Source organism: Ambystoma mexicanum, chromosome 8 (genome assembly GCF_040938575.1).
Source record: "Ambystoma mexicanum isolate Mex_15411 chromosome 8, UKY_AmexF1_1, whole genome shotgun sequence".
Classification (NCBI taxonomy): Eukaryota; Metazoa; Chordata; class Amphibia; order Caudata; family Ambystomatidae; genus Ambystoma; species Ambystoma mexicanum.
The window spans coordinates 1581957810-1581985709 of NC_090929.1; positions in this window are offsets into that span (position 1 = coordinate 1581957810).

The following is a 27900-nucleotide window of genomic DNA, read 5'->3' on the forward strand; positions in this document are numbered from 1 at the left end:
TGTTACTCAAATCATTTCTAAATGTTTTTCAGTCTTTCCTAAAGGATCTCTTGAGCCTAGCCATATGCCACCATTGGCATTTATATTTCCCCATGCATAACAGCTGCTTTTAATGTTGGTGTGCACAGGATATGCATCTTTTCTTAAATAATGCAGTACACATGTTATGTGAATTCATAAAGTTCCTGTGTTTGTTCTAATTGGTTGGGATAATGTACTAATATTCACACGTTGTCATGGAATTGTTATGGAAGAAGGCCAAACATGCCTCACCATTGATGTATTCCATATCTAAAAATTAACTTGGCTTATAAACACAGGACTATAATTTCAACAAAGTTTTAGTCCCTTGAGGACAGCTCTACAGAGAGCGGCCAAGAGGCTGGTTGCAAGAAGCATTCACTCACATCTTATTTGCACAAGTTGAAAGGACTGATTGATGTAATGTGAAGAGCCAACGCCAGGTAAGGGTGTACATGAACCTAAAGAGTTTTTATTTTATTTTAATTTTATCGTATTGTACAGTCAACCTAGTCAACTTTCAATACACCATCTATCCAAATCTGTAATATGATATCAAAATATAAAAATACATCTTAAAATAAAACATGATTTCCACATATTACAACATATTATATTAAAATTCAGCTTGGGAAAACAGTATTTGCATTTTACAGTACTTCAAAAGCTGCAAGAAAACACTAACATGTGACATATATGTTGGTGAGCATGTATGGGAGAGTTTCCTGCTGGAACACAATATAACAACTCATGAAATTGGCACCATAATAGGAAATGTTGTTCCTCCTTCCCCCCCTTTTGAGGTTACCACCGATTTGCTTCTTATTAAGATAAAGAAATTAAAATCATCACATGCACCGGGACCGAATGGTCTCGCTAATATTACACTAAAATGCAAACCAGAGTTTTGGGCTGAACTATTGAAGATTCTTTTTGAAAAAGTTCTCCAGGAATGTAAAATACCTAAGTCATGGCAGCGGGCAACATTAATACCAGTGTATACGAAGGGAGATAAGACTGACCCTGGCAACTATAGATTATTATATATGCTGGACTGCACGGGTAAATTATTTGCAAGCTTTATATTAGACCAACTTCAATTATGGGCGGACAATGAGGGAGTGTTTAATTGTTTTCAAAGTGGATTCCGGAAGGGTTACTCTACCACACATAACTTGGTAATGTTGGATACCTCATGTACTAACGCTAGGATGGCAGGCAATCCGCCTTTGTATGCATTATATGTTGACTTTGAGGCAGCGTTTGATCTAATCTGCAGAGAAGTCCTGTGGTCGACACTGGAGGCATTAGGGTGCCCTCAAGGCCTGCTGTACTATCTGAGGCTTCTCCATCAAAATAACAAAGTTTCCCTAAAACTTGATTCTCAGGGGAACATGACTGCCCAAATTTAGCAGAATAGAGGAGTCAAGCAAGGCTGTGTAATGGTGCCTACATTAAATAATCTGTTTGTCTACAATCTCCCTGAAGAGATTAGCAAGGTGCATAATTGTCATTCGGTAATTGGTAAAGATAATTTCCCGTCCTTGCATATGCAGACGATTTGGTCATTCTTGACCACACATTTAGTGGTCTACGTAGATCAGCTGATGCCTTTTGGCGTTATGCGAAAAGAAATGGCCTTATAAACAATCTGGAGAAAACGCAACTGATGGTGTTTACAAATAAAAAAATAGCACGCACTAGACAAATGATACAGGAATCAGTGATTCTCTATACTCCTAGTTATAAATATGTAGGTATCGAAATTGAAGCTAGGGGAGATTATGATCAGTGTAAACAAGCTAGAATGATCAGAGCTACCCAAATTATGGCCTTGATCCACCGTTTTGTTATCAGTCACAGTGGATTTACTATTTGGGCTGCCCGTTTATTGTACCAGCCATTTCTAGCCCCTATGATCACGTATGACCTGGAAGCCTTGCAGACGATTGATCTTAAATGGCTGAAGGTAATAGAGGGCAAATATTGGAAAAAGATCTTGGGCCTTCCTACCTGCATACCAGTGGCAATCATCAGGCTTGAACTGGGCTTGCAGTCTTTAAGATCTATGGTACTTAAGAAAAGGACAGAATCATACTTTTTTTTTTTAAACAACAATACAACCAAACCTGCAGTACAATTAACATTATTACAATATTATATTCCTTTATTAATATAAACTGCTCCCTCTACCCACCCCCCTCCCGATCCTATTCTTCCCAACTTTCTGTTCCTTCGCCTTGCAGGTGGAGCCCTTCATCCGAATTCTCTACTGAGTCGCGATCACTCGACCCATCATGTGTTGGCCCAAATATCGTAGCTACTAGATGTTTCCAAGCTATCAAGGTTTCTGCTTCCTCCTCCCCACCAGAAATACATGTCTCCTGCCATACTGCAGTTTCAGCTTCTGACTACTTTTGTAGATATTTCCACCACACTTCTACTATCGGACCATGGTATGCCTTCCAGTTCATAGCAACTCTCAGTTTCGCAAATATATACGCCAGGTCTTAAAGTTTACTGACGTGCTTCAATTTACGTGGTCTGGGGAACCCTTCAATCAGGCACGCCCACACCAATTCTATCATTAGCTTAACCCCTTTTGTGTTCAGCCTATCCGCCACTCCCCTCCAGAAAGTTTCAATCACAGCATTATTCTCGTTACATTTAGGGCATGCTTGCTGCCCTGCATTCGCAAATTTAGCTATTCTTTGGGACGTCATGTAAGCTCTGTGGGTTATATACAACTGTATCTGCTGGAAGCTGGCATTTCTTGACACCTTCTTGTGATATCTTAGAGCTCTCTCCCACTTCCCATCTGTCATAGGGGTGCCCACCTCTTCTTCCCATTCCTGTCGTAATCGCACTGGTTCTTTCCCCAAGATAAAGTACTTACCGGTGCTAGCAACTACTGGAATCATTAATCGGCTTCCGTCTATGGAGCGTTTCTGCCGAATATTTAAGAGAGTAGAACATATTGAGACAGGGAAACACGTATTGACAAAGTGCCCTAACATGTTGAAGACATATAATACTCAGTATGGGAGATACGTACATGAGAAAGAACATATAGCGGAGGCAGCTTTCTGGTGGCTCAATATTATTGCAACTAACATTAAAGTTTTTATTGCTATGTACAATGTATGGTTGGTGACTGAAAGACTTCTAGGGATCTCAATCTGAAGGATTCTAATATCATATAACTTAAAATGTAAGGGGCTAAATCAGGTAATTTTGATTTCTAATGTGTGACAAGGTTTTTTTGTATTAATTTTAATAATTTGTGGATATTATTATTATAATTATAATTATGGTATTTTAATTTTAAGATTCTAATGTTTGATGATTATCTGTAATGAAATATATGTGATAAGAAGTATGATTATTAGTTTTGTTGTATTATATGTGTAGTTTACTTATAAACTATATCACATTAATAAAAAAGTTAAAATATATCAAAATATTAAAATACATCTTAAAATAAAGCATGATTTCCACACATTGCAACCTACTATATTAAAATTCAGCTTGAGAAAACAGTATTTGCATTTTATAGTTCTTCAAAAGCTGCAAGAAAATACTAACATGTGACAGCCTCACAATGTTCTTGTGATAACATATCCAGTATAGTCACCATTGTGCTCCATAATATGGTCAGGAAAATGATACACATTTCATAGTTACCATTAATGTAATTAGACCACAGAGCCACACCCGACAATGTCCCTTCTATGCCAGCTGATCTTAGAGCCAACAGTCATAGTTCCAAGAGTGCAGGACAAGCGGTCTATAGATGTTTAACAGACTCTAGTTGTGTTCCACCACACAGACAACATTGTATACAGTCTCTTGGTATATTCAACCAGGCTCCCAGAATCTCTAGTGTCTTCACAGAGTTCATTTTTGATTTAGTATAGTCCCAGACCATGTTATTACCAACAAACTGTTCAATATACTTTGGGATATTCACTCTTTCCTGGATATACTCAACAAACACTGCAGAATTGCTTTTAGTGGCTAAATCAATAAGTAGCTGTTCCCAAAAATGTCTTATTAATAACATCTTCATAGCTTTCTTAGAACTATTATGTTGTAATGTCAAAATGTTCTCTGGAGCTAAAGCAAGTCATCTTTTTTAATGTTAATTTTAAAGGATATTTGTATCACGCACTATCACCACCAGCATGGTCCCATGGTGCTCTCTATGGGCAATAGATTTAATATTGACAATGCAGATCAAGCGCATGTGACTAACCTCAGTCAGTAGGACTTTATACAAGACCCCACACATGGGGGTTTCAGAAGCATTTGCCAACTTCCAGTACATATTCCGACAAATTGAACAGAATGTAACTTGGAATGGTAAAATGTTAAATTCAAGGTATAACATTTTAATAGATGTATGTGGAGGCAATCTAATAAGTCTCTTTAGTATCAATGATTCTATATTGCTGGTTTCTGGCAGAGTTTTCATTCGTAAAGAGGTTTATTCAAGTATAAGACCGCATGCAGGTACAGTCAGTATGATGCCGGGGCTGGAATGACCATTTATTGTATACAGTCAACTGTTCTGCAGTGAAGCATATGCAATGACATTCCATGTGTAATGTTAGGATGCCATTGCGTGCACGGCCCAATGCAACATATGTTTCCTCTTACACATATCAGGTAAAAACTGAGAAAGACATAATGATAATATATAACAGAACAATTACTGAACATGTTTGGTACCTAGACAGGAAGTATTAATGGCATGAATGGTTGAACTGGTTCATATAGTAAGTGAATAGGCATAGAACAAACGTTAAAGGGAAAGTAACACTAAGTTACATAATCATCATATTTTGATGGTCTGCTTCTTAACCGACATGTGGTGCAATCAGCACCCTTTCCCTCTTCCATGCCATCATGCCCAGAGACCTTGTCACGTTCCTTCTGTGCCCCTTCCTGTGGGTCATCATGATTATCATATGAATCAATTCTACATGTTGAAGAGGGAATCTCACCACCACAATCCTTACTCCAGGCCCTGTGAAGGCCACCCTTCTACCACTCATCTCCCACCATCCTGGAATTCATCGCCTAGCCCTTCCACCAAAATACTCTTCTTCATAGGAGGGTGGCACACAATGGCAACACACTCCATACTCCACCGCCTCCCGTCACTTGTCTTTTACCCACTCTCACCACCTTAAGGGGATCAAAATAACAGAAACATCCTTTTGGCACACTAAATGGCTTTTGTGCATGTACCACATCACCAACTGTCAGTGATTGAACCTATCCCAGACCACTGTCATCCATCCCGGCCACCAGAACTTAGCCCTCAACCTTCGCTTGGGTAAGCTCTTAGCAGGTTGCCCTCCATCAGCACACTTAATGAGTTATTTCTGAAGCAATGTAGGAGGAACCAATCTTTTACCCCTGGCCAAACCCCACATAGAACTACTCAACTCGTCCCTCACCTTATAGAACAGTGAACTGACCTCCCCAGAGTGCTACTCTCATTCAGTCCGGGTCATACCTTCTTTCAAATCCATACCACCATCAATGCCTTCCAACCAGATCTTCTTTGAAAATGCATTGTCCACGGTATTCGCCACCTCTGCAATCTGATCATCGCCCATGGCCTCTACTTCTGCATAATTCATCCTAGGAGACCTTGATAAGCAATCAACAATAGGATTTCAATGCCCAAGGACAAATTTGACCACAAAGTTAAATCCCTGCGATGCAGATAACCATCTAGCAAACCTTGGTGTAGCCAAACCCGAACCCCTTGAGGTAGATAAATGCACCACAGGTTTATGGTTGCTTCTTATAACATAGGGAATTCCACACACACTTATGTTTTAAAGTAGTTTGAAACCCACTAGAATGCCAAGCTATCACGCTCAATTGTGGAATACATTTGACTCTGTTTCCATGAGGACCCATGATGCAAACGCTACCGGTACCTCAACACTTTTTCTGTACTGACTCAGCAGCACACCCAGACTGCGGTTGTAAATGCATCCACATTAATGGTCATCTCTGCCAAGGAATCACACCTGTGTAGTGTGGACCCATTAGCCACCTACTCATTCATTCCCCTGAATACCTCCTCTTCTTTCTTACCCCACACAAACTCAACAACAAATCTCTTAATTTAGCACACTGAAATGTTCTCCACGAATTTGGCATACAATTCCATCAAACCTAGTAATGACTTCAACTCATCCTTGTCTGGTGGTGATTTAATCTCCAAAATAGCATCAAACATCTCTGGGTGAGTTTCCAGACCGTTTCCATACAATCTGTGACCCAAGAATGATACCTGATGTACTTTAAATTGTCATTTGTACTTCTTCACAGTCAACCCACCTCCTCAGGCCTTCTCTGGACCTCATTCACTCTCACATCATGTTCCAACTCTGTCTTAGCTCCCACTACAATATCATCCTGGAAGTATCGTATTCCGGAAATATCCCCTAATACATCTTCCATGATTTTTGGAAAGACAGCAGTAGCTAACGCCAAGCCAAAGGGCAATCTCTTAAACTGATATGCACCCATGGGAATGATAAAAGCAGTAAGGGCTCTTGATGTGTGGTGTAGATCCACCAAGTGTGTTAAGGATTTCAATCAAGCACACACCCAGGTCTCGCCTAGCATGTAGTGCACAATGAATCCCTTATTTATTTGTGTCTATAAGTTCAATATTCGGAATGATATACCACTCATATCACAACCTTCTCAAAATACCCCCCAGGTCACACTGAAGCAGGAATCAGGCTAGTTTGTAAAGGTAAATATGTATTTATTTATTTAATAATCAAATCACACATACATTTTAATATATATATATATATATATATATATATATATATATATATATATATATATATATATATATATATAGATATGGGACAGAAATCACCAAGCGGTGACAATATAATTCAGAATATAAGTCAAGCAATTGAATTCACTTATAATGATGCAGAATAGAAAACACAGGAAAAATAACAGTTTTGGTTTGTGAACAGATAGTGTTTAGGTTAATAGTTACCCCTGTAAAGTACTGAAGTACAAATGAGCAATCCTACACAAATGTGAGTAATCAACAGGTATTCAGGAATTAAAGACTATGGGCCTCATTACAAGTACTTTGGTCTGGACTTAACGCCGCCGGTATAACCATACCGGCACCGTTTCCGCGTCCGCCCAATCAGGACCTGCGGCCCCGGAAATAGCACCACCCCCAATCGCCACCGCGGAGTTAAGGGTCCCATAAAGTCTGCCTGCACGGAAACCCCTCCATTACCGGCTATACGAAACACAGCGAGCATCACAACTAGCGCGGACATGGAAACACCGCCTGAAAAATGGGGTTAAAACCGTGATCGTGGTGGCGATACCGCCGCCACCGCGAACATGACGTTAAACAGTGCCTGCTGAACTGAATCAGGGCAGAGGTGCACCAAATCAGCCCAGCTGGACCCAGCTGCCCACTGGGAGCCTACAAAAGGGCCACACCCAGCCCAATACAATACAGACCATGCAGGCAGCAGCTCTAGTAGCATTGGGACTGGGCCTACTCAACCAACAGGCAGCACTGCACATGATGGCAGTAATGGTGCAGAGGAGGAGGCAGAGGCGTAGAGGCGCAGGCGGCAACCAGCCAACCTTGCACCTATGGCAAAGCCCATTGTCCAGCCGGCACAACCCCGCAGGCAGCCTGCAATACCACACATCAGGGCCTCACCTTGTAACCTTACCTCAGGACAGATCCACACACTATACCGGCTGGACCATCCAACAATCCTGCACATCACCGCCATGATTGAGGACGACATCAGCAGCCACATAGACACCCCCACCACCATCCCCCCCCCCTCCTAAAGGTTGTGTCTGTACTGCATTTCCTTGGCACTGGCACCTATCAACACACAGTTGGTGAGCTTCACTGCATATCACACCCCTGTTTCTCAAAAATCCTGGTACAGGTACTGGATGCCCTGTTGCACCATGCGTCGGATAGCCCTACACCGTACCCTCCCCGAGGTCATTGCCACCAAGTTGGCCTTCCATGCCATAGCAGGCATGCCAAATTGCATAGGTACAGTCTACTGCGCCCACATTGAGCTGACAGTACCACGTGAAATTGATATGGTATTCCGCAATAGGAAACAGTATCACTCGCTGAATGTACATATGGTATGTGATGCCACGCAACTGATAACACTGCTGCGCATGTTTCCCAGGCTCAACCCATGACTCAATAGTACTGCGGAATTCCACGTTCCCACGGTACATGGAGCGATATGCCGGACAAAGCACATGGCTATTGGGTGAGTACAGCTGCCAATGCACCGACCATGCTGAAGTGGTGTGTGTGTGTGTCCAGGCCAATGAGCAATGTGAGTGTGCTGCAGTGACTGCACATGCATCACCCCCCCCCGGCCATCAACTGAATAGACAGCGGATCCTAAACATCACAAAGCAACACATGACAGGTCACCACAGTGTGCCCGTACACACCCTGCCACATGACACAAACAGCCGATACTATCACTGCCCCATACACCTTGTGCCACTGCAAACACCCCCCCACAATATGGAACACTGACCTCTCATTGCACATGATGCCTGTACATGAGACGTCCTGCATCGACTACTTCATCACAGTGGAGTGACTCTGCCATGTGTGCACATCACTGCACAATGCCATACTCACAATTAAATGTCACCCGCAGGGCAGAGTCCACATGCACACCAATGCGTTGGTCAATGTCCAGTTGCCAACGTCCTCTGTGATGGCCAAAGAACACAACCAACCACTGCATGGCACATATGCATGAATGAACAATGACACAAGATAGCACAGCATCAGATGAAGACATGAAACCACAAACACCGACATGTCCCCCCCATCTACATCCCATGTAGGTGGTGTTGGATATGCACTCACGCCATGGATGATGACACCTGTACGGAGGCCAAGGAACAGGCATGAAGAGGCGTACAATAGGGCACATGTCCACACACGTGCAATAATTGAGAGGACATTCAGACTGCTGAAGGCCCGGTTCTGCTGTTTGAGCAGATCTGGCAGATCACTGCTGTACAGCCCAGTGAAGACAGGTAAAATCATGCTCGTATGTGCCATGCTGCACAATCTCTGCCTTTGCAGGAACATCCCAATGCCCCCAGACGCAGATGAAGAAGATGGGGATGGAGATGGGGATGGGGATGGGGTGGCACCACCTCCTCCTGGGGGTCCACTAGATGGACAAAGAGCACGGGATGAACATTCACAGCAATGCATGGATATGGTGATGCCAAAAAATGAATTGTTGTACTGCAAATGAAATGATAGATGTTGACTCATGTATGTTTTTTTTTAAATGATGATATATTGATGAATTAACAACAGGAAAGGAGGTGCAATCGTTAGGGAAGCTGTACACCCGTGCCCACCCACCACCCAAACGTACCCACCCCCAACCAGGCCCCAATGTTCAAACCCCCAAACGACCTCCCCCACCACCAAAACGTACCCACACCCCACCAGGCCCCAATGTTCAAACCCCCCAAATGACCTCCCCCACCACCCAAAAGTACCCACCCATCACACCCTTCAAGTCCACATGTGTCCTGCAGTGCCCGACACACATGCCATCACATCAGTGTGCGCTTCTGTGCTTGTGCATCCTTGCCCGAGAGCCCCGTTAGCCGACTCGAGCTCCTCCTTGGACTGGCAGTGGTGGAGCTGGATGGGGTGGTGGTATTGGATGGCACAGAATCAGGAATAGATGGCATATGTGCAATATTTGCCTGTTGGTCAATCAAAATGGACTCTATGAGCCTGGAGGTGTTGTCATTGCCCTCCCGCACATGGCGTGCCAGGGTGACTATAGTGCTGGCAAAGCATCCAGTGGACCTTGAGAGGCGACGTACTGACGTGCTGTAGCACTATCTCTGCAGCCTAGATTCCTCGAGCTGCCTCTCCACCAGCTGGGTGAGGGTAGTCTGCTGCTCCTCCATTCGCTTCATGCAGGAATTTAGCTCTGCCATTGATGGGGTCGGTGACCTCATGGGACGTCGGAGTGATGTGGGGCTGAACTCCAGCTGATGGAAGGATTCAAAGTCATCCAATGTGGGCATCTCCCTCTGTGGCCCAGTATCAGACTGCACTGCCGGGGCACTATTGTCACTACATGCCACCTCCTCTGCATTGCAGCTGCTTTCTGTGGTGGGTTGGGTGGGCATGATGGGTGCCCGTGGCACCTGTGTTGCGTCAGGCAGCGTGGAGACGGTGGGGATGTCAGTGATGGTGCCCGGCACATGTGTTGCAGTTGCTACTGGGGGCAGAGATGCCGAACTGCTGGCAGCATCCTCCTGTGCAGGGGTGCTGGCTTGGACACATGCCGGTACTGATTGCCTGGGCTGTTGTGCAGTATCACTGTCACTTGATACGGCTGTGGGGACACAGTGGACATGCAATTAGTTATGTGGTTGTGTCTGATGGGTGCATCACATGCATCATACAGGTTGATCATTTAATAGTGGCAGTTGCATGCATCTGCTTGTTGGGGGTATGTATTGCGGTGATATTGGTTGACAAATGGATCATGATGGGTCCTTTGGCCCAGTCATGCACTGCCTGGGGTTGGGGGGTTGTTAATGGGTCCTTTGGCCCAGTCATGCACTGCCTGGGGGGGGGTTGTTAATGGCTCCTTTGGCCCAGTCATGCACTGCCTGTTGGGGGATGTTGTTATTGGGTCCTTTGGCCCAGTCATGCACTGCCTAGGGGAGGGGGTTGTTAATGGGTCCTTTGGCCTAGTCATGCACTGCCTAGGGGAGGGGGTTGTTAATGGGTCCTTTGGCCCAGTCATGCACTGCCGGGGGGGTTGTTAATGGGTCCTTGGGCCCAGTCATGCCATCAACATATACTCATATGGCATTCATGTTTGACCACTTACCAGCATCTGCAGATGGGCTCACTCCTGCCTCAGCCTCCCCGATCCCATGGATGCCCTCAAGGTGGAGGACACTGCTGCAACGCTCCTCCCATGCTTGCAGCCTCAGTGGGGAAGGGGGTCCTCCACTTGTCCCACTGCTGCGTTGGCGGTGTGTGGAGATCAGGTTCTGAACCCTCAGCCTGAGGTTGTCCCACCGCTTGTGGCAGTCCTTTACACTCCTCACAGTCACGCCCACAGCGGTGCACTTGCATGCTGCTTCCGCCCACACTTCCTTCCTCCGCTGCTGTGTGGCACGCCGTTGATCGGCACTGAACAGCATCTCTGCATGCTCCACTATGTGCTCCACCAGAACGGTTAGCTCTGCCTCACTAAAGCACTGTTTGCGCTGCCTCTGGGCTGGAATCCTGGCAGACATGCTGGTGGTCTCTTTTTGCTTCTCACAGTGTGGATTCTGCTTGTGCTGACTCTGGATGGCAATGGATTGTGCTTTATATGATGGCGCCTCTCTGTTTCCTGTTTTGGCGATCATGGTATTTCCGGTTCCGTGTCCATGGCGATGGTGGCGGACACGGGTTTTGCGCTACTTGTGGCAGTGCTATGTCCATTTCCGTGGCTTTTTCCGTGATGGCGGTAACAAAGTTTCCGCGTCCGTGTGGTGCGCGCGACCGACAGCACGTAATCGGACGGTCTTTCCGCAACCTTGCGGACGCAGAAACTTTGTTACCGGCGTCACGGAATCACCGCGGTCCAGACCTGTCTAGAGTTTAAATGCGATCTTCCCTCCCCAAACACGAGAGAAAACCATTTGGAAAATGACACTTTTAAAATGACAGGTGAAATGGCTTGATGAAACAATGCAAAAGGGTGCAAACATGCTTAAATGGATAGAAATTCTGAGGGAATCAACACTAAACAGGTCCTAAAACACATGAGCTATTATATAAACAACAGGACATACTTTAGATCAGGATGGGATGGAAGAAGCACTTTGAAATGGGAAAAAGACACGTGTAAACATTTGAAAACAGCTAATTCGCTGCAAACTTTTATTATGCGATGTTGGAGAGAAACGGGTCACATGCATTGTTCTATTGTGGATGTAACTAAGGGTCTTAGGTATCAGTGAGAGTTGAAATTTCATTTCTATCTTTAAAATTGAAGAGGTTATAGAGGTTTTAGTGAGAGGTGTTTATACAAAATAGGCGTGAAAATGGAACAGGAACTCGGTTTTAAAAATGACAGATCAGTTTTATTACACCATATTAATGACTATGAAAAAGAGGAGGCCACACATGAATCTTCACAGTTATTTGGCCAGTGCAACCATTCACGTGTGGATACTCAATTTCTTTCTGGGATTTACTTTAGTTACTCAAAATAACTAAGGCGTTATGGTTTTGTAACACAGATGAGAAGAATCAGCGCAAGAAGGATTCTAACAATACTAGGGTTCTGAATATAAAGTTGGGATGGGTTGAGATTGGTATGATACAATGCAGATAAACTATGGGTCACTGTTCTTCCTATTAATACTTACAGTCCTTTGTAATTAAATTGGACCGTCACGGTTCTGGTCATTGGATTGGGTCAGGTCTAATCGCAGCAGGGCACCAGTTCTGGTCAATTTTGGACTGCACCTCAGACTGGATTTGGATGGGCCCTTCTGGTCACTGGACACGGCAGATTACAGGATGCAAGTTTCAGCAGGCAAGACTTAATGGTAGGAAGCCAAGCTGAATCAGAATTATTCTTTTAAGTTTTGGATGCTTGAAAGTGGGTCTAGCTAGCAAGAGTTCAGCAATGCTAAGGTCTGGATTCTGCAAATATATCTGGATCTTCAGAGAAGTCTGGAGTCTGCTACAAGATGAAGAGTTCTGGAATGAGGTGCTGTGAAGACATCTGGAGGGGTTCTGGAAGCAGTATCTATGTGTTGTGAAGTTCCTATACGTATACTGTCAAATGACATCCCCCAGTTTAGGGTGCAGGCAGAATTTAAAAACACACCCCCACGACTGTAAGTGGCTGCAGGCACATGCTTTGTTTTGGTTGGCAGTCAGAACAGAGCTGTCATCTTAACGTTGGAATTTAGTAACTCACACATAGATTTTGACAAAAACATAACTTTTGCACAAATGTACATTTCTAAGATTATGTGCCATAATAAAATTGAACACATACATTTCATATTTGATTGTCTATATTCACATTCACATTCAATCCCCATCTTTGTGAGAGCTGTCTTTGTTATTTTACAGATTTGTATCAATTTTAACAATAACAGTTTGGATTAATAATTTCTAATTCGGTACATCTCTGGGTGCTTATCATTGGATCGTGTACATACAATTTTAGGTTTGCAACATTAATCGTTCTGCTACAATGAGAATTTGTTCATAACTTTGGTTCCTTAAATGGTACAGGTTTCATCAATGTCTTCAAATCAAAACCCTGAAATTAGGTTAATGTCTACCAATGATCAGATGTATCCCTCTTTAGGTTGCTCAGTTAAAGAGTTTCAACTTTGATCACAAATAAGGATTTAAACAGGCACAGCAGTTTTTTTGTCTTTGTACCTCCCCTTCACAAGCAACATCTGTCCAGTCCTTTGATCAGGGAGGTGTGTCCCCTTTCTGAAGAGGGAAGCATCCTGCTCCTCCCAGCAATGCTCAGCCTGCCCTTTGTTCTTGGCTCAGCCTGAGACGAATGTCTGATGCTCTCTTTGTTGTCAATATGCGGGAACCATTAGGCTTCCTGTTTCCAAGGTAGTGTCAAGCTGAGATGTCAACTTTCCCAGGCCAGGCACTGCCCCATCAGAATTAAGCAGTAACTTCCACTGGGCCACTGTAAGATTCACAATAAAGTTTTTTTTTACACCTATAAAAATAAGCACAGTTTATAAGGGTTTTGGACATTTAAAAGAATTAAGCCCTTCACAAAAATGGTTTAAATAGGTGCATTTTGCAATTTCTTCCAGAAAAAGAAACACCTTTTAACTGAGTTTAACATCCATTTTCCTTAAGCAGCTGTCAGGCAGTGAGGCCTGGATTCCTCTGACTGCCTGTAGAATCTATGATTTCAGCACACTTTTCCTTTCAATCATTCACTGGGAAAATGACTGAATTTTTAAGGGCATTTTTGGATTTTAGCCCTTCTGTGGCCTTGCTTCAGGTGACAGGTGACATTCAGTGATTCCTGTTTTTCAACCAACTTTGCCTGTGTGTGGCAGGGTGTGCAGCTCTTTTGTGGTTTATGAACCATGCACAGTTTTGCAGATTTAGCGTGCACAGGGGTTATCGCCTACATTTTTGGCAGTTTTCTTTCCCCATTGGAAAAGGGGTGTAGTAGGGTGTATTGGCCTGGATAAAATTATTTCACAGGTAGTAGGCTGACAACAGGTAGAGTGTGGAATACCACTCTGCCTACTCCTGAAATGATAAAATCTTGTTATCTCTGGATGAGGGGTGTCTGTTGACCAACATATTGTGATTCAAATCTCTTAAATCAACACATAGCCATACTCAACCATACGGGCGCTGGGTCATGACAATGGGAGATAACCTCTTGCTACACTCAGTGGGTTCATTGACTACCTGGTCACACAGACCCAGCAACTCCAACCTCACCTTTTCTCTTATTGCAAAGAGAAGATTCCTCATCTTATGTACACATGGCATGGTACACTTCACTAACTGAATTTTGAGCCAATAGCCACGTAACCTACCTATCCCTTTGCAGAACACATTAATAAACTTCCTCCCTACCTCATCCATGCATTTCTCAGATTTGTCTTTACCAACCAGGCTTACTTGCAATTCTTTTCCAGGATGTAATTCTAATCCAAGTTTTCCCTGGTGCTTTCAACCCAGAAATAAAAATCCCCTTTGGCTGCCACATACACCTTGGCATTGATGTGTCTGTTTCTGTGTGCAATGTTACACCAAACAAAACCCTGCATGTCAATCTTGCCTCCTCCATGCGCTTTTGGCTGAATATCAGATGTGTGCAATGTGCCAGCCCCAATTTCCTCATATGTCTCCACCAAAATAATAGTGTACACTGACCCTGAATCTGCTAATGCATTCATGGCACACACAGCCACCACAATTCACCTCAGAAGTGGTATAACACCCCTCCTCATCATCTCCCACCTCCCCCACAATTTGCACAATCTTGTTTGACCATTCCTGTTTCTTCTCCAGCACAAACTTCACACTTACCTCACTCTCTGTTGTACTGTTGTTGGATTTGCAAAATCTATCAAAATGTCTTGATCTGCCATACTTCCCGCATTTCCGTGGCAGGACACTCCCTTGGATTGAGTGCTTGCTTTTCAAACCCACATCTTGAGCAAGGTCCCTGACAAATAATATGTTGGGCAGCTTGACAACCCTCTGCTTGGTTAAATCTTTTTACTGCACATACTTTTCCTCCTCACTGATGGTCTCCATTTCTCCCCCACTGTCCTTTACCACACTCAGCTCTCCTTACCACTTTTAACATTCACCTCCTTCAAACACCTGCTTCTTTGCTACATACCCTTTGCTATATGTCAAGCCTCCTGTAATGGAAGGTTTTTCGCATGCCATAACTGTTCCTGGATTTTGCGATTATATGTGTGCATTATAAGTTGGATCCCAGATGTATTCATCCTATTTTGCCTCACCGTGAATTTGCATGATGCCAACAACCCTCTCAAATCAGCTTCAAATTAATACACTGATTCACCAATCCCTGCTTCCTTGAAAAAAATGTATACCTTTCCAGCACATTTAACTGTTTGCCATACTGGGCCTTCTACCTCCTCATAGCTTTTCCATAAAAAACATCACCATCCCCACGCCCACTGTCTTCCCATGGATGTCATTTAGGGGTCTCCAGGGGTCACCATTGCGACCCCTGAGGTCTCCCTTGCCACCCTGTGGTCTCCCTTGCTACCCCTAAAAGAAAATCAGGAATAAAAATGTGTTTGCTTTCTTTTGTACATTGAGGCTCATGGACAGTGACCAGCAGCATGTGGCTCTTTGCTCTGGAGTGGCTGGGTTTCTGATAGCTCTAGCCGGTAAGATAGCTCAGTGGGTTGAGTGCTATCTGCTGCAATGTGTGTGTGATCTGCAGGTTGCAGGTTCGACTCCCAGCAAGGACAATTCAGCCTTTCATCCTGCTGAGGTTGATAAATGAGTACCAATACAGGTTGGGTGCTATTGTATGTATGTTTGTTCTATATGAGGTGCTTAAGCATAAGTACTATATAATAACACATCATTATCTTTTAGCCTTGGACATTTGCTTACATTCACAGTGATGTGGTACTACGGGCCTATACACGCTGATATTAACAATACATATGGTGATCTATTCTTGTATGAAATGTATATCACTTCATAGTGATATAGTAACCATATTTTTCATAGTGTACTCAGAAACAATGTTATGTGATGCCACTTGCTGTTTTGTTGAGGTTGAAAGGTGGTGTTCCATTGCTTCCCGTGATGTCACTTTGTGGTAGGGTCAAATTACATCACTTCATGTGATGTCATCAGAGCTCAAGTGTCATGTGATGCCACTTCCGCTACCTCTGGCATTTTGGTGAAATGACATCCTGCGTCTCCCCCATCAACCCCTTGTACATCTGGCAATTTCTTTATTACCCTTACGCCTCAGCCCCCACACAGCACATGAGAGATGAAAACGTCCTCTCATTCGAGTATCACTCGAAACCAGATGCCACAAAATAGAATTTGAAAAGATCTATCCAGTCCTTCCATGGTATTGGCAGCTCAACTGGCATGGCCAAAAATGTTGGCGATCGGTCTAGATTCTGCATGATGATTGAAACAGAAACATGCTAAATTGTAAACCAACTCGACACCCCTGCAGAAAGGAAATAGAGCACTGCCTTCAAAACAGGATAACACCCTCTTACTCCCTCCTGCCCGCTGCCAGAGGCCAAAATTGGCAAGAGCAGTCTCACACTACCACTGTGGGACAACCAAATGATTATGGACTGCCATACCTCTGTCAGAATGATCCTGGGAGAAATAATACACAATATTGTAAGTCGTATTAATAAGTGCGATACAAACAGCACCCTACATATCCCTGGCAGGAGGAATTCCCACTGCCAACAAAACAAAGGATAGTTCAACAAAGTAGGTACAATTATGCTAAGAATAATGATCCTGACCTTGACACAGTGTATATTAGAAACACATATGTAGGTCTTTGAAATCCAGAAGTTTGACCTGACCTGAAGATTTAGCCTCACCAATCTACCATACAAGTTTCTCAATATTCAGCCTGACTGTAGGACGAGCTTTCGCCATAGCCATAATCACATTAAAAGCGAGATGTAGCGTGAGCTCAGCACTGTTCCACCAACGCCGGGAGAAAATCAATCTCTCAACTTGCAGGATTCAGACTGCGTACGACAGGAGCAGTGGATATGCCCACCAGATCCCACATGGGCCAACCATTATGTCACTAGCCCCAACCTGAGCACTGATGCCTAAATGCTGCCCAACCTCCCCGAGCCCCGACACAAGCCCCGATAGGGGAGGCCACCAACCAGGCTTGCAGCACACTTCCTCCTTGCCCTGACACGGGCTTCCATTATGTGGGAGCCGATGGAGGGGAAAGTCTCCGACCTGACATCCACTGCCCTATATGGGATGCTCCACTTCCCTGGGCCCCAATATGAGCCCCGATGGCTAATGCTCCCCCTAGGCAATGACTGTCCCCACACCCAGCTGAAGCACCAGTGAACTTTGTACTTTGCTGGGCTCCACAACAGCAGACATGACCGATTTTACAACTACCACCACACCTCAGCAGGGTCCATCCAATCCCATCATCAGGGATGTGGCAGCGGACATCAGAGGTAGCCCCACAGAGCACAGAGGGAATGTGCCCAGCGCAAGCCCCAAAAAAAGCTCTGGACACTGCTAGCACTGCCAGCACCTTAACATGCCATAATGAGAGGAGCCAACACCAGGTGGGGGTGTAAATGAACATAAAGAGGTTTATTCAAGTTTTTTTATTGAAATTTTAGCTGAAATAAATCCACTTTTTTTTCAATTTATAGTAATAAATGTTTTAACATGATTAAATACAATTGATATATAAAAGGAGATATTTACATAAACAAAGAAAAATATTTACATGGAAAAACAAGGAAATGTCATGGGCTTCTAGAATCCAGCAAAAACACAAAAAGAAAACAACAATCAACGCTAAATTACAGAGAAAAAAACATTCAACATATGATTACAGGAAAAAGACAATCTATATTTGATTATACAATTTGTGCTGATACTGAATATCTTTAACAAGTTGTCAAGCTGCACCAATCATCAATTCATCAATTCACAGGTTCTATTGATCAAACAAATGGAGTGCATTATGAAAACCCACCGATGCAATGAGTATACTCATGTTAGCAAAATTGAGTAAAAAAGCCCATCTAAGATCTGGCGGGACATTAGCTACTGTAAGCATATATGCTTCATAAAGAACGTATTTCGCAATGCACATAATGCTGGCCATTCACATTCATTTATAATATGTTCTAAAGTTTCTTTTTGAGATGGGTCATTGAAAAATCTACAAAAGTTATCAGTCATTTTAATTAGTTTGCGTTGAGCTAGAATATCGCGAGTATGCCAGAGGTTGAATCACATTCTCAGAATACCCATACACACTTGGGGTGACGGAGATTTTAACAAATACAGTTCCACACTCCCCATTTTCTTGTCACCATATAACTGACTTGAAAAATGCGTATATTGTAGACATAATGTCCATGTCTTAATCCAGTCATCGAGAAAGATCTTCTTTTTTGCTCTGATAGGATTTTGTATAAGTGTTTTCGAGATCTACATCTGCGCTGATCATAATTTGATACACATATTTAGTCAATTTCTGGACAAACAGATGAGTTGATGTGAACAGATATGTGGATAAAGTATTTACAAGACATTTATGAAATAACGCACATAGTTGCCAATGACATTTTGCAGTTAACGAAACAAGACCTAGCTCGTATCTCAACCATGGGCCAGGTGTTGATTGTGGAACATTTAAACTTTTTCTCCAAAATTTGGATTCTAATTTATCCAAATCTTGTGTATCGGTGATAGCTCTTGACTCCAACCCATACAATAACACTGGTGTTACCTTTTGTTGCCAAAAGTGTAATGCAGGACTGATAGAAAATTTGCCATATTTATGGAGAATGAGTTTGGTTTGAGATATTGCTGATGTCAATTTGTTTTGTAATGTCTGCAAATGCTCTATAGAAGATGGATTTGCTTCAAATTGTGATCCCAGATATTTATAGCATGGAACAATGTCCAAAATGATGTCCTTGGTCATTCAGGTATATTTAGTTCTATGAGTTGGTTTTGGACGATAGGCTACTATCTGGGATTTGTTAACATTCATCGACAATTCTCATCAAAGTAAATAGCAAGAGTAGAAATTAGCTTCTGTAACCCACTTGGAGTTTTAGAGACGAGGTCATTAGCATACCACAGTGCTTGTATAGGAACTGCATTCATTTTAGGTGAGTCAGATGCTATATTTAGGAAGATGGCGTGTACATCATGGATAAAGAAATTGAAGAGGGCTGAAGCTAGGATACATCCCTGCTTCAGCCCTCTCGAAGTACCAATGACCGCAGACAGCATGCCCATCATAGTCAAACGGATCTGAATGGACGTCAAAGAATGCAAAGCAAAGATAATGTCAATCAGATCTTGAGGACATTGAGCTTTAATTCGTTTTTCAATGTGTTTCACTCTTGACACTGAATCAAAAGCCACATTTAGATCAACAAATGCAAAGAATAAGGGTGTTTTAGTATGTTGCGCTTGTGCTTTTAATGAATTGAGGGTGAAGAGATTAACTGCTGTCCCAATGCCAGAAACAAAGCCTGTTTGGTCACGGCGGTTGCTTATCTGAGTCCATTGGTTAAAGTCTCTTAGGACTAAGCGATTGAAGATCTTGCCTGGGGAGTCCAAGAGAGCTATCGGTCGATAATTCGAAGGTGTTCCATGATCTCTTTTTTTAAAGATTGGGACAATTATAGAAGTGTGCCAAGAGTTCGGTATCTACTTGGATCGAAGAAAAAGATCAAAGGACTTGTCAGCATATAGATTTTGAAGTGTAGTATCCATTGATTTTCAATAACTCAATTTATTTGTGAATGCAACTGATGAGTGATTGCATTTAACAGTTGCCAAATTTGTGAGGCGTTTTTATTCAGTGTGGCTACGAGAAAAGCCTCTCCATCATGTTGAAAATGTTTGCCTTTATGGGATCTAACCCAGTTTCTATAGCGTGATTTCAACACTTTACAGGCTTTAATCTGCTCATTCCATGGGTGGTGTCTGATTGTTCTTCCTGCTTTTCGTTTTTTTTTTTTTTTTTTTGCATGTGACATCGCAGGATCAAAAGTATGGATATGTGATCTTCTGTTTGGAATGTAAAAGGTTTTATATGGAGGCAGTGCATCCACATATGAGTTTAAATGGTGAAATTCTTGTAACTTTAATGTTTGATTGAGTGCAGTCACATTTTTCGGAGACCACTTAAAGCGAGTTTTTGCATTATTGATGGTCAAATTTTGAGACATCCATTGGCGCTCACATGGGTCATCATAATTGTCCCTTGGCCAGGTTAACTTTAGCATGTGATGATCACTCATCGCTTGTTCTATTATGTTGAAGCTTGATGTCTGCATAAAATGCACTTCTGTTAGATATACATAATCAATGATGCTTGCTGAAGCTCCTCTCTGCCAGGTCATCTGTGGAGGAATATCACCGGGAAGTGAACCGTTGGCCATTCTCACGCCTGCATGCTTCATGAAAGCAGTCCATCTATTAATCTCTTGAGTTTTTTTCCCTTTGGTGGATTTGATGAAGTCGAGATTAAGATCTCCAACTAATATGAATGATGTTATTCCTTTGTTTGCTGCGATCAATTCAAGAAGCTCAGATAGATCTTTGTAGAAGAGGCCATCAGATATGGCTGCTGGATTTCTGTAAAGGTTAAGTAATGCTACAACTTGAGTGTCCATCGTGATTTTCACGAGTTGGGTGTAGTTGTTCGGGCTTGCCCAGGGATGCAATTTTAATCCTGCGCTTGTTTTTACAGCAACCAACATACCTGTCATAGGACGACCTTTTTGTGCCGTTACCGCTGGAATAATAGATATTTCATGATTGTCCCATATCGGAGTAGCATTTAACCAGGTTTCTTGAAGGGCTACCATATTTGCTTCAATAAGGTTATTGTTCTGTTCAGTTAGTAAGTGAGCATGGCCTCTTGTGTTCCAACTTACTAATGTCAGGCAACTTGGGTGATGATTTTTTTTGCTAGCTTTTTGGTGCAATGATGGTTATGCTTGAAGTTCAGATGAGTGCCCTGTTTTGGGTTGTTCAATAGTGCAGTGAATACACTGGCATTCAGAAATAGGAGATTTTATATGTACTTGCGATTCAGATGGAGAATCACAATGATTCCTTTCTGGATCCTGAGCGAGCAAAAATCCCATTTTGAAAAGTTCCATCCTGACTTGCCACAGAGTGTTCATCACTAGGCCGGATTTCATCCAAAGACGAACGATAGAGAGATTTACATCGCAGATAAATTCTACTTGTTCAATGTCAGATGAAGTTAAATCTCCTAGCTCAGGGACATCGTTAAAGATGTTTAACATGGTTGCTCTTGATAAGTCATATTGCGGGTGTGGAGCAGCACGTCATTTAAATATTAAGGTGTGATAATTCGCAAATGCCTTTTTTTTTAGGGTCCATCTTGTGTTGCTTGTTGGACGACTCTCCAATTATAGATAGATTTTTGGAGGAGGAGTTTTCGTCATAATGCTCGTCTTTTGCCGTGGTAAAGACTCATGGGCAGGAAGCCTATCATCAGCGAAAGTTAATTTTTGTTAGGTTTCTTTCATTCACTCACAAGCATTCATCGTCTGGAGATGTTGCGAAAAATAAGATTCGATCATAGACATGATGGTCTCGTTCTGTACATAACTCATGCCAAATGAGGTCACATCCCTTAGAGACATTGGAGCGGAGGACGGAATTGAGTTGAATCTTCTCTACAACTCAAATCATGAGAATGTTGTAATACTCCACTGGTATGGGCTTCTTGTGAGGCTAGATTCACATCTTGGTTAAATTTCTCTTTTGCTGGAATTAATGTCCTTAATTCATTTGAGCATTGTAGAAGATAGGCATCTAGCGCATTTTTTATTTCATCATTCTGATGTTGTTTGTTTCTCATGGGTCCTACTTGGTGTAATACTGCAGGCGAAGGAGCCGAGTTCTTAGTATGTACGATTCCATTACTGGTTCTTGAAGGATTTGGTTTGTTGTGATGATTCTGATTCGCTGAGTCAAGTGCTGTAACAAGTTGATTTAATGGAGAATGATTTATTGGAGGTTGAGGATGACTTTCTGTTTCATTTAATGGAGCTGTCTGTCCAGTCAATGAGTTAGTGCCATCCTGTGGTTCATTAAAACTCTTTGCGGGACCTGTCAAGTCTACGGTAGGAATACGTGAGGATAGAACACTTGGTTTATTGCCTCTTCTTGTTGGTTGCATTGGTTTAGTCATAAGGTGTCTGGCTTTACCTTTGTGACGAGGGCGTTTCGAAAAGACGTCATAGGTTACTTTATTGGTGTGTTGAATAGTTGTGACAGTATTATTATGAACACTTATCCATGAAGAGTTTGGATCAGCTGTTTTCAGGACATCTCTTTCAATTGGGCAGATAATGTGCTCAAAAGCTGGAAGGCTTGTTGCAACTGTTGAAGGTATTGTAACAATTTCAACACTTCTAGACAAGTCATTTATGAACAGATCTTCATGTTGAGATTTTTCTCTTTGGTATGGATGTGCTTGAATCCATGATGTGATTTGATCAATCTTTTCCGTTTGCAGGATGATTTTTTGTTCGAGTGTTTCAAAGAGCTTAAATAGGCTTTGAATCGTGGTTTTTACCACCACCAAGGTAACTTCCAAGAGCCCCGAGTTTGGTGGTATTACTGTTTTTTTTCTCTTGAGGAAGTTTGATGTCGCGGCATGGGCAATATGTCTGATTCGGCCACAGAAATAGAAGAATCCATTGAACAACGTTGATGATAATCTGTGACCGAGGTGCTCGGTGATAAGCTCTTTTCTCGGCTGGTAGTTTGTTTGGGTACCTCTGTGAATACATTTTCTTCATTTTTTTCATTGTTTTCAACTTCTGATATTCCTTGTATTTGATCTAGTTGCGGCTTCAAGATCTTATCTTGTTCAGATTGTTTGATTGTTTGTAGCATGGTGTTATCAGACACTGGGAGTTTCTCGCGTATCTCGGGTTCCACATCACACAACTTGGGATTCCTTGATGAATCATGTTGTGATGGCGGGCGTGTGTTATCCTGAGATGTTTGTTTCACCGGCGTTTGAATTTCGTCATGATTCTTTGCTATAGGATTAGATGTATCATTTCACTCTGAGTGGGGAAGCATACTTGATTCATGTTGGCTTTTCTGGAGAGTCGAAATAGTAGCATGATGCAGAGTATTTTTCAGAGCCGGGGCAGAATAGCCTAATATCTTTGCTCACAGTTGGCATTTTCGGTCGCGATTTAGCTTGTGGCGTCAATGTGATTGTTGTGGTTGAAGGCACCTTTTTTAAGTTACTTTTCGTTTTGGTCGAACAAACACTGATAGGAGAGTCTGTGTGTGTTATTGATTTCGGCATGTTAGATTTCAAAGTATACGGAACTAAACTCATGATGAACTTCAGTTAACAAACTAGTGCAAATCAAAAATATACCAAAGCAGTGTTATAAATTAACACAACCTAATTAAGAAATATTTAAAACCACACAAACAATTAAATTAGCCTTATTTAAAAGCTACTAAAAAAATACCCAAACATTAAAAAATAAAAAACAACACTAAAAATAACAGGAAAGTAAAAAAGTATAAACAAAAAATTAATAGCCTCCTAGCCACAACACCGCAACTCCGCGGCTAAGCGGCAAAGTGGGACTTGATGGGACTTGCTTGGGTGCATGCGGAGATTTTATAGTCCCTCCCCTAAATGCAGCCAAGCCTAAGAGGTAAACGTACAAAAAGATTAAGGAAGTGCTTAAAGCACTGTTGGGTGCTAATATAAAGTCAATTTGCGTGGGAGATAAAATCACCTTCTGGTATATGCAGTTCAAAGCAGGCAATGCTTTTTAAAACGTTCCAAATAACGCGTCCAAGAGTAGCAGCAGAACAGCAATCTCCCGCAGCAAAGCTGGACTTGAGGGAACTTGCATGGGTGCGCACGTAGCAATAGCAGTAGCAATAGCCCACACAATCAATTTAATCTAATTGCTCAAAACAGTTTCATGTAGAAGCGCCCGTGGACCCGGCAGGACACACCCCCACACCCCCAACAGACCCGAGAAACCCCCAATGAGCTCCTGCTCGCACTTGGGTAGTTGAGGAAGAGTAAATGTTAGCTGGCGTTTTCAAAGCCACACCAAAGAGAAAAACAAAGCAGCAGTGCGCGGTGGCTATAAGAAAGCTGCGTGCGAGCGGGATCAAAGAGGATTCCCTCTGCAGTCTCCTGCTTGCAACTTACAGCCACACACAGCCGCTAACAACTAAATTCACATGTGCATAAGTCACAGTTGTCAGAACGGCTACGGCGGCAAGAAAGTCGTCATACTCCCATACTTTGCTTATCAGCAGCAAACCAACGGGCTATGAATCAATTCACACTCCCGAAAGGTCTCCAAACTCTACTTTCCAAAGAGAAAAAAAAAAGGGAAACAAATAAGGCAGCGTTCACAGTGGGTATTTGTAGGTATTTGTGTGTTTAATAATCAGCTCCTTGCAAACACACTTTCCAATGTTACTCAGATTGCTCCCCACTCGTCGCACGCCTCACAAAGCAGCTCCGTTATAGTTCTTACCGGCACGGCTACAGTGCAAGCGAACCCAGACGCGATATGCTATGTGTCGGATCCTTTCTCCTCTGCTGTCACTACTATGGCTTGCGATTTTTCTTGCGATTTTCCTTGGAGATTCCTTGGAGATTCGCTTCTCCTAAACCGGCAAAGCCTTTGTGTGCATTAGGCACCACAGGCACCGTTCACCAAGACCTGAGCCAAACCGAGCAAATCTGCGTGGTCAATAGGGTGGTGTTAGAGGAAGGAAACAAGGAAGGAAATAAGCAGCTACGTGATACGTAGCACGGAAGTCGTATCAAGCCGCACTGATTTCTCACAACACTAGAGAAACAGCCGCTTCCGATACGTCCATTACTCAAGTATAAGACCACATGCGGGTCCAGTCACCACTATGTCGGGGCTGGAATGGCGGTTTATTTTAAACGATCAACTGTCACGCAGTGAGGCGCACACAATTACATTCCAATGTGGAACTTTGGGATGCCACAGCATGAGCGAGCAAATACAACACTAATATTTATATCTATGGAAGTTATGTTTAGGCAATTTACCCAATATAGCAATAATATATCTGAAGTTATACCTTTCCCCATATTAGCCATCTTGAATCCTACCTGCATAATCAGAAATGTTCTTTTTGACCAGTGCCAAGTGACCAGAGATCCCAACTCATTGCGTCCACTCTGCACAAGTGTAGCCTGGCACCTTTTCAAGAAGCATTTCATTGCTGCCCTCTTTATCATTATTACTCAATATTAAAGAGAGCCACCATTTAAGTAATATGCACAAGGTGGTCACAGTTTTAGCTGCAATAGTTGACTACTGCATATTGTTTCAGTGGGTTGTTTAGCCTGTTGCTCAGGTGTATCGGTAGGGTAGTAGGAGGTGAAACCTGTTAAGCAAGCAGTAGGTCCCAAAGTCAGTGAGGGTGGATCTGCAAATGAGTGTCTGATACCAATTAAGCATGAACAGGTGTTTGACCTGGATATTCTCAAAAGTGCCTCCACCTGAGGAGATAAGGCAATCATCAGGATCTTCTGTGACAATGAATAAAGGTCAGGGGATAAGAAAGATATTCTTGAAACATTACTGTGTGCAGTGAAAACATACATATCCAGAACAATGTTACTTTTCTTATGTACTGCTCTTGCAGCTGGCCCCTACGCCAATGAGCCTCTACTCAGTCAGGAGACAGACCTACCAGATGGGTCAGTGACATTTCTCTCGCTGCCTCGACTGCTGACCTGGAGGTTGGTGAGAAGATGCCCTTATGCAGATGCCTACGCGTTATATCAGAGGTTGGGGGCACAGTCACACCTGAGCAGCTGAGTGGCTACATTGATGTTCTCTCTGACCAATAAGTGGCACCTCGGGCAGAAGCAAATTACTCCTTTCTAAGGGCTGAGTGAACCAATGAGCAGGCCAACTGGAATCTGCAAATGGTGTTGTGCCATGAGGACCTACATACAGTTCTGTGGTTGTGAGTAGGAACAACCGCTAAGATCTGACAGCACAGTGCATGTAATAATTGGGAAGGACACAAACTGCACCAATCACTTTCCAAACCGAAAATGAATGAAGATCATGTCACTCCCCTCAATTACAACGACTTTCTCTCCCTGTCCCAGTAAAACTCAACAATCAAATCCTTTGGAGTCAAAAAAATTCCCCTACAAAGGGCAAAAACGATGAACACTTAAAAGAGGAGCAGGGGAGTGGCTCACAGGAACTCTATTACTTTCAACTATTTACAGGCATAAGATGTAATATGTTTATAAGCATGTTAAAACAATCTGCAATTCCTATAGTACTTCATTCATTTATTATAACTCGAACTGAATGATTTTAACCTATACCCTGGCAGGGATTCATATCAATGTTTCAGTACTTTATAGCAAAGACATGTATCAACCAGCTTATATTAAACGTAGTTCTCTTAAAGAACACTACATAGCATCTGGTTGTTTTTTTTAATTTTAATAGTTTTTATTGTTTAAAATAATAATGGTGATACAACTGTTCGTAAGTTACAGACGTCAAATGGAGCTTGAAGCTAATGGTTAATTGAAGTCTACAATATCAATTAGTAACACAATTTGATTATACATTAAATATTCATCAAACAATTGAGTTATTATACATAGATGATAGATCAAGGTTTTGTAGGAACAAATTATCATAAGAGCAAATTGCTACAGAAACTCTGCAAAGGTAATAATTTAAGAGAAAATGAAAAAAAGGAAAAATGGGGAGACATACTGGTAGACAAACAAAGAACATACTGGAAGCAAATGGGGAAAGGGAGAGGGGAGGTTGGGTATAATATGATATATAATCAGAGTGATATTGCAACTGTAATAATGACATATAGTACATTTACGAGTGAAATTATTAAAAGATAGCTGTAGGATTAAATATGTATGATGGTTCGACTGCCATGCGCAGTTACATTGAAATAGTTGGCCATACGTAACTCCATTCTATGAATGTGACATATAGAGTTCCACAATCCTTTGATTGAGAGAGGTCGGAAGTCTTTCCAATTAGCTATAATACATTTCAAAGCTATATAGATGAATACATCATAAAGTTTGGCTGAGTCAGGAGAGATGTTTGTTGCTATTGCCAAACTTCCTAAAAAGACATTTTAAAAGGATAATGGAATGTTGACAGAGAAAATAAGCTTGATGAACTTCCAAATATCTTGCCAAAACCTGGAAGTAAATGGACATATGCATATATGAGGCAGGAGTCAAACTACATGACCAGCATTTACCATCATATTTAGGTTTAGTTTTTGCTAGTTTAACAGGAGTAATAAATGCTCTATGAATAAAGAAAAAATAATGTTGTGTTATATTTGCTAAAAAGATATATTTTTGATTTTAGAGAACAGAAGTAACCAAGTATGATCATCAAAGGTGCATCCTAAGTCAT